The sequence below is a fragment of the Myotis davidii genome, unplaced genomic scaffold, assembly GCF_000327345.1.
Source record: "Myotis davidii unplaced genomic scaffold, ASM32734v1 scaffold1069, whole genome shotgun sequence".
NCBI classification, from domain to species: Eukaryota; Metazoa; Chordata; class Mammalia; order Chiroptera; family Vespertilionidae; genus Myotis; species Myotis davidii.
The window spans coordinates 621,257-630,031 of NW_006300018.1; the positions used below are offsets into that span (position 1 = coordinate 621,257).

Below are 8,775 nucleotides of genomic sequence, written 5' to 3' on the forward strand. Positions count from 1 at the left end.
ACAGAGCAAACTCAGCACAGGGGAAAGGTGTGTGGGGAGAAGAATCGCAAGTTCCCAAGAGCCCTCGCTTGGTGGAGCCACACAGGATAAGCTTAATTCCTTCAACAAGAAGTTGTAAGAACATATCAGGGAAGCTAATTGGAAATTCAGTGTATAAGTTTTTTATTGGGGACTGTCACAGGGATCCAGTGGTACAAAATTTTTGACTCCCCAAAGCAAACCAGGTGTTCAGCACCAATAATATCATACACACAATACGGGCACAGCGAGCTACCCTTGTCATTTAGGAAACGTTACCTATCAGTGTGGGGGGCTGTTTACTGGCCAAGTTCCCACACACCAGCCACGGGCCAGCCTTGGGAACAGGCCTCTCTAAGGACAGCAGTCGGAGCCTATGTTAACCCTTGCATGATTAGACTTACGTTATCCATGTAGGAACCATATAAAGTTTTCTTTTGAAAGTATAGGTCCAGCTCTTCCCAGACCTGGTGGAGCAGAGGCACCATCATGGGGTTGCAACTGCCACAACGAAGAGCGAAAGGTTCATGCAAGTTTCCCAAGAGCCAGGGCATCTATCTGAGGCCTTGGCCAAGCTGTGCAGGTTTCTGGCCAACGAACCAACTCCACCTTTCAAAAGGTTGTACATGGCCGAAACTGGTTTAGCTCAGTGCATAGAGCGTCGGCCTGCGGACTGAAAGGTCCCAGGTTCAATTCCAGTCAAGGGCATGTACCTGGGTTGCGGGTGCGTCCCCAGTGGGGGATGTGCAGGAGGCGGCTGATCGATGTTTCTCTCTCATCAATGTTTCTGACTCTCTATCTCTCTCCCTTCCTCTCTGTAAAAACTCAATAAAATATATTTTTTTAAAAAAAGGTTGTGCATGAGTCGTACCAACCTGCTGCCTCTGTCCTTTCCCCAGAGGATCAGAAGATGAAGCTTCCTGGCTGGGAGGGCAACGCTGCTGTGGTTGCAGAGACTACAACTGACGAGGTGCTTGTCCAGGAGGCGCCCAAACTGAGGGTGCCTGCACTTCATGGGAAGAGCAGCGCAGGAGCCGCAAGGCTGGAGGCAAGATCCTCACCTTCGACCAGCTGGCCCCCGACTCCCCCCAGTGCCATGGACCGTCCTGCTCTCAGGATCTTGCAAGGGCCCAGAGGTGCCAGCATTTCAGGAGACCCCGGGAACCCCCAAGGCACACGGAACCCTGCGAACATAGGTAGGATCCAAGGGCGGGAAGGGCCAGCGTGCCAGAGGCCCAGGGCCAGCTGTGACTACAAAACAAAAACCAACCCTAGATCCTACCTTGCTATTAAAAAGATTTTGGATGCTGGGGGAAAAAAAAAAAGTATAGGTCCATATATTATCAACATCCTTTGCTTTCTTCTTAAGAGTCCTGAGCTTAAAGCACTCCTCCAGACGTGGACGTGAATATATTTTTCTGCCAGGAAGACCCCATGTGCCGCTGCCATCAAGATTCTAGCTCCAAGTTGGCAAAACAGCACAAAGGCCATGCTCTGCCCCTTCACACCTCCTCCCAGAGCCGCACGGCGGCTCCTTGCTGAACTGGGCTCTAACACAGGCCAACCTGAAGTGCTAAATGTTGTTCACAAACTGTCCCTTTCTCACCCTTCCCCAAGCCAAAGTTCATCAGCGTGGAGGCCTCACAGCACACCTCGCCCTGGAGGCAGCAGCCCTTCCTCCTGAGTGTAGAAAGTCACCTTCCCACAGCGTCCTCCCTTCATGCTCCACCTTCCTCAGTCAGGACAGTATTTACTTATTTTTGCCTTTCTGAAGTGAGCTGTTCCCCCAGCTCAGGCTAGGTCATAGGGAAATTTTCATTAGACAGTTTCTCAAATATCCTGTGATATATGAACTCAACCACCTTAAAGTCAGCCTTGAATCTATGCAATGGGAATGATTCAATTTCTGTTAGACCCATGGAAAGCCTAATCCCCAACCCCATTTCACACAGGAATGACTTAGCCTGGTTTACCTTTCTTTTCTTTTTTCAAAGGACAGAGTTTAGGGACGCTATGAGAGATTAACCCCCCTCCCCGAGCCTACCTAGTTCAATCAGTCCGTTCACAGGAGCCAGACTTGTGTGCCCCTCCACAATACAGAACCTTGCCCCAGTAGGAATTCCCTTTCTGTTGTTTCCCTTCCAAATTTAGAACCTTGGCCCTATGTGTGTGTGATGGTAGGGGGGCAGGGGTGGTGCTGTTTTAGGACAGATGACGTCATGCAGACCCATAGAAACAGATGTTCGGACTTTCTGTGCTCTGTGAACTCAGTTTCGTGCCACCTACTGAAATGGAAACGACCGGTCAGTACTGAGGGATTTCTAAGATGAGTGGGTGGGACTGCACTGCTTTCCTTTCATTAAAACAGGAAGGGCCTGGGCTGGAACATGTTAGTGAGGACGCCAAAAATGGGCGTGAAAGCCGATGCTGAAACCTGAAGTAGGCAAGGGCTCCAGTCCACTGAGCAGCTTTGTAAGCGAGATGCTGAAATAGTTTTTCCGCTCCACCTCCCCACTCCCTACCTCCAGAAAGGCACAGGATATTTTTAGCAGGAAAAATAAATGCCCCATAAAAATGAACATAAAAATACCATACAGGAGACAGGGCACCCTCCCACCAGTTTCCAAGAGATCCCTGGAGTGACCATTAAATTAAACAGGCTTCAAAGCCAGTATTGGAGGCGTGGATAGGCATGGCAGCACTGGGCCGAAAAGAGCTGGGAAGGAGAACAGAAAAAAGAAACTGGCCCAAAGAACCCCACACATAATTCAGGGGAGCATGGGGCTGGGTGAAAATCCACAAAGCACACAGTATGCCTCTTCTCTGACCACAGAACCATTTTATTATCAAAGCCGATGACCTTCCCTCCATGCTCATCTTCCCTGACCTTTCTGTATTCCACACATTCCTCCTGCTCTTGGCTTCTGTGGAGCTGCCTCATCTTCATGTTCCCCCCGATCTCTGCCGCAAGCTTAACAGGTCAAAATTTGAGACCCTGATATTCCTCCCCAAACCTGCTCGAATCTTCATTCCTCCCTCCATTAAAGCACCTCCAGTTTCCCAGGCCTGGACTTTGGGGTCATCCTTGACTTTTCCTCTCACACTCCACATCCAATCTGTCAACAATTCCTGTTGGTTCAACTTTCCAAATATACTGAGATCTGACCACTTTCACCACCTCCACTGCGCCCTTCCCCTGACCCCATCCAAGTCACCATCAATTTCACCTGGATTATTGCACTGCCTTGCCCTTGCCCCATTCAGATTATGGGCTCCCAATATAGAAGTCAGTCACATATTACTATAATGAAAGTCAGGTGATGTCGCTCTGCTCAAAGCCTTCCAAAGCCTTTCGATTCTACTTTGAGGGGAAGCTGAAGTCCTCATGATAGCCTTTAAGGCCTCTCATGGTGTCTCCTAAGTGCTCCTGTCTTTCCTCTCCCCAGTGAGCCCCTTGGTCACTCTGCTCCACCACAAGGGCTCTGGGCTGGTTCTCACAGCCTGCACTTGCTATCCCCCTGCCAGAAATGCTTCCACCAGCTATCCTCACAGTTCACTCCTTCAGTCTCCTCAGTTCGTTACTCAAATGCTCCTTCCTTGTCCCTCCTTCATTTTGGCATTCTTTTCCTTCCTTTATTTGTCTCCTTAAAGCTTACCACCACTACCCTACTATAGAATAAACTTACTTAACTTGTTACTAGAATGTAAGATCTGTCTCTTTTTGGTTTGCTTTGCTACTGCATATCTAGCAGAATCTTTAATTGAATAAATGGAATAAATTTATATTAATTCAGATACCAATTGAAGAATAAATTGAATGAATGAGACTATGTACTAAAGTCCGCTACTCTCCTGACCTTCCTGCTCTATGAATATGAACACCACTACTCACATCTTCCAGCTCATGTGAGCTCTGCTGAGCTGCCAGATACCCAGCTGAGCTGTTTCCTCCCCCAACATGAATGACTTAGTCTCTGCTCAAGTTGAGAAAATCATAACAATCCTCTCAAAATAATGCAGGGCAAGTGGCTTTGACAAACTCCACACCTCTGCTTCATCTGTAAAGGTGTAGTAACACGGACTCAGGCTGTTGTGAGGAAATGAGGTAACTGTCTATAGCATTTTCCCTGTGTCTGATCCAAAGCAGATGCTCCACTGCCACTGCTGCCCTTCTCTCGGTGCCTGTGCCATTCAGAAGGGCTCTGATGGCTGCCAGATTCCCCTGAGGGTATCTCCCTTCAGTCCCTTCACCAAGCTGGCCATCTTGTCCAATATTATGCAATTTCTTCAGATTACTCTCTGGTCCAAAAATCCACACATTTCTTCTATAGAGGGAACATTTCATCAAACCCAACATACAGAGTTAAAAGAAACCAAATGAAATAATTTTGATGGCAACCCAAGCAAACCAATTTCTTTGCAGGAGCTGCTCAGTAGATAATTGAGTGAAGATGAGGGCCCAGCCTCCAGGAAGTTTGTTGCCAGTTCATTAGCTGAGCACTCTGAACCATCTACACTAATAAAAGACAAACATGCAAATTGACGGTACCTTCGCTATGCCTTAAGCCACGCCAACCAGCCAATCAGAGAAACTATATGCAAATTAACCCAACCACGTTGGCGGCCAGCAGCCACAGAGCTGGAGCAAGCAGGAAGCTTGGTTGCCCCAATGATGGAGGAAGCCAAGCTTCCCGCCTGCTGCGGAGGCTCTGAGCTCCACTCAAAGCAACAAAGGTTCAATTATAGAAGGTAAATAAACCCCAGATACCTGCTTTCAGCCGGCCGTAGCCACGGAGCTGAAGTAAGCAGGAGGCATGGGTTGCCCCTGGCGATGGAGGAAGCCAAGCTTCTCTCCTGCCCGCCCTGGCTGGCTCTGAGCTCCTCTCAAGGCTACAAAGTTTCAATTATAGAAGGTAAATAAATCCCAGAATAAAAAAAAAGAAAAAAAAATGAGAGGCTGGGAGCTTCCATTGCTGGGGGCCTTGGCCAGCCTGAAAATGGCCCTCAGCCCCTCACCCAGACTGGCCAGGCACCCCAGTTGGGGCCCCCACCCTGAAGGCGGTTTGACCAACCTACAAACAACCATCAGCCCTTCACCCAGGCTGGCCAGGCACCCCAGTGGGACCCCCACACCCGGGAGCAGGCCTAAGCCAGCAGGTGGACATCCTCCGAGGGGTCCTAGACTGCAAGAGGGTATAAGCTGGGCTGAGGGAGCCTCTAAGTGCACAAATTTTTGTGCACCAGGCCTCTAGTCCTATATAATAAAAGGCTAATATGCAAATAGACCAAACAGCAGAACAACTAGAACAACCGGTCGCTATGACATACACTGGCTACCAGGGGGTGTACACAGAACATGGTCACATGGGATGGTGGAGCAGGTGAACAGGGGTGCCAGAGCAAGGCAGGGCACCGGTCGCTGCCATCAGGTTGAGCCTCTGGTGGTTACTGAAATTCTTTGCTCCCATGCTCTGCGGTCCTGCCTGGCGCTTGCACCCACTGTCAGCGCCGGCCCCGCTTGCACCCGTTGCCAGTGCCTGGAACTGGTCCTGATCACTCATGCCATCAGCAGGTGTGAGCAGCAGCTGCTGGCCCCAATCACACCTGAGAGCTTCTCCACCTCCCTCTGCTCCTGAAGGGCAATTGGAGCAGCAGCCGCTGCTCACACATGCTGACAGTGCAGAGCGACTGGGGCCCGCACCAGCAGCAGGTGCAAGTGGGGGATGGGGAGTGAGGGAGAAGAGGAGGCCAAAGTGGGAGGGGCCAGACGGGGATGCAGAGGATGTGCTGAGACCCACCCCTGCGCCTACTGCAGCCTTGCAGCCCACAGTTACTTTCAAGATGCATGAATTCATGCACTGTGCCCCTTGTTTGTAGATAAATGCAAGCAGCACATACTCTTCCTTGTCTCCAAGCCATTATGAAAGCTGCCCCCTGAGCCTAGAATGCCCTTCGCCTCTATCCCTTCCTGCTCTTCACCCATCAATAATACCACACCCTCGGGACACTTAGGAAAGCCCTCCTTTGAAAAGCTCACTCTGTCCCCTCCCCAAGGTGGCTTAGCTGCCCCTCTACTGTGTTCCCATCATAGAATCTGTTCACCCTAACAGCATGGGCCATGCGGAGGGACATCTGCCTGTGTAGTTATCCACTTCCCCAACCTAGACTGTGATCTGGGCTGGGCAGGGGCCATGTTCTATTCATCCACCTAAACTAATATCTGAGACAATACTCAGCACATGGTAGGTGATTGGTAAATGTTTTTTGAGTGAATGAGCAAATGAGGCTGTGAAAAAATGGATGACTCAGAAACTGAATGAAGAAATGCAATACTTCACCAGCCCAAATGGAGGTGTGTGAGGGCATGACAAGACTGGAAAAACACACATTTTAGGAACAGAACCAACATGGCACCCGCCCCACTGGCCTTCTATCCTGAGTTCTCTCCCTGCACACACTTGTTCTCCCTAAGCCGCCTCACCCTTCCCGGAGGCTTCCCTTCCCATCTGAATGTCATGGATTCCAAAAGGGTGTCCCAAATTCTGTGGCAAACTTAAGACAAGCTTTTCTTTTCTTTTTTTAATATATTTTATTGATTTTTTACAGAGAGGAAGGGAGAGGGATAAAAAGCTAGAAACATTGATGAGAGAGATACATCCATCAGCTGCCTCCTGCACAACCCCCACTGGGGATGTGCCTGCAACCAAGGTACATGTCCTTGACTGGAATTGAACCTGGGACGCTTCAGTCCGCAGGCCGACGCTCTATCCACTGAGCCAAACCAGTCAGGGCAAGACAAGCTTTTCTTGCCTATGGCTTCTTCATTTGAATTTTTACTGCCATCACTTTCTCCATGCGAGAGCTCTTGTATCTCTCAATTCAGGGAGTGCTCACACTCCAGGAACAAGGAGCTCTTGTGCAGGCTGCATTCTGAACCTCCACTAACTGAGGCAACTCCTGCCATAATGCTCAAGTTCTGGAAAGGTTTTAGCAAGTTTGCCAAAGGTAACTTCATCCTCTATTCCGATGGGATGTGGTGTTTCACAGTGACAGAGGACAGAGAAGCAAAATTACACTTATTTGCCTCGAAATACAGTAGAAAAATGTAAAACCCAGGGCCTGGAAGTGTAACGCAGGAGTGCAGAACTTCTGGCCTCTAGCTCTTGGCTTGGTTTTCTTCCAACCTTTGGCAAATAGAACAAACAGAAGTGCATTAAAGAAGAAAGATACTTATCAGTCAGATACACTGTCTGGAAATTATCCAGAGCCAACTGGAAGGCATGGGTGGTGATGCATTTTACAAGCATGTTCTCCATTAGCCTATTCCAATTCAGAGTTCATTTTGGCTTTTAGCTTTTCAAGTCAGCTCTCTTTCTCCAGAACCTGTTAAGTTTTAGAGGAAGTCTTCTGCTTCCCACTCTTGTTTTATATTGTTGACTGAAGCCATAAAGTCACTAGACCTAAGAGTTGGAAAGACACTTATAGATTACCTGGTCTAAACCCCCCGTTTTATGGGTGAGAAAACTGTCAGAGGTAACCTTTACTTTGAATTTTATGAGGCCTATTAGTGTTGACAACAAGATTGATCACTCTGCTCCTGAGACTGAAGGTTTGCAAGGGGAAACATACTAGTACAGAAAAGGCGGTGTTCTTCCTTACAGAGGGAGGGAAGGGAGCGCACAGCGCCTCTGCAGCTGGTGGAGAGCAACCACAGTGGGATGGCTGTAGGAATTTGCTGCTCCTCTCGAAGAGAAAAGTATTGAAAGGTCAGAGGTCACTGCCCTTGGTGGTGATTCGGGCTGACAGTTAGGACTCAGATCCCCCGAAGCAATGTGTTCAGGCAGCAACACCCACTATTCCAACGGGCTTTCTCTCAGGGTTCTGGCTGTCTGGCCTCCTCGCATGAATATGCTCCTACACACTGCAGCTGCCCGGCCCTTCCCTGTTGAGCAGGGTTTTCCTGGGCGGGAGGCGTGGCTTGAGTGGGAGCTTACACACAGTAGGCGGTGGTGCATGATGCCGGGTCTGAAGCTCAGAATCGTCCTGGAAAGACACGAAGTTCCGAGCCAGGAAACCAAATCAAAGCCTGTTCACGGAGCCCGTGGGAAAGGTCAGGAATGGCAGACTGGTGTCCTGTCCCCTCCGAGCACTGGTACCTGCCAGGAGTGTTGGATTGAGAAGGGTCAGAGGCTGAGCAGGGGAAGAGGCCCCATTATGGATGGTGCTGCCTGCATTGGGCCTAGAGTAGGAGGAGCAGCAAGGATACATTTTCTTTTTATACATTTAACTACAGGCCCAGTGCACTGGGGGGTCCAGTCTGCACCTTCTCCAACCCAGGACCCCTCGGGGGATGTCCAACTGTGGGATCGGGCCTAAGCCGGCAGTCGGACATCCCTCTCACAATCTGGGACGGCTGGCTCCTAATCACTTGCCTGCCTGCCTACCTGATTGCCCCTAACTGCTTCTGCCTGCCAGCCTGCTCACCCCCTAATCACTTTCCTGCCAGCCTGATCAATGCCTAACTGCCCCCCTGCCGGTCCAGTTGCCCCCAACTGCCCTCCCTGCAAGCCTGGTTGCCCCCAACTGCCTTCCCCTGCTGGCCAAGGATGGAGATACTGCCTTTATTTTCCAAGGCGGTTTATTATATAAACTAGAGGCCCCGTGCACGAAATTCATGCACTGGGGGGGGGGCGGTGGCCGTCAGCCCAGCCTGCACCCTCTCCAATCTGGGACCCCTCGGGGGGTGTCCAATTGCCA

The 8,775-nt window shown here is 50.0% G+C and overlaps 1 long non-coding RNA gene across 1 annotated transcript in view; it reads right to left on the reverse strand.

The window, feature by feature from the left end:
• Positions 1-5,261: 5,261 nt before the first annotated feature.
• The window catches only part of LOC107185039, a 6,809-nt gene continuing 3,295 nt past the window's right edge, over positions 5,262-8,775 (reverse strand). The window contains exons 2-3 of the long non-coding RNA XR_001515946.1: positions 6,186-6,191; positions 5,262-5,272 (exon numbers count right to left, since the gene is read on the reverse strand). This is a non-coding gene — a long non-coding RNA (uncharacterized LOC107185039). The remainder of the gene's footprint in view (positions 5,273-6,185; positions 6,192-8,775) is intronic.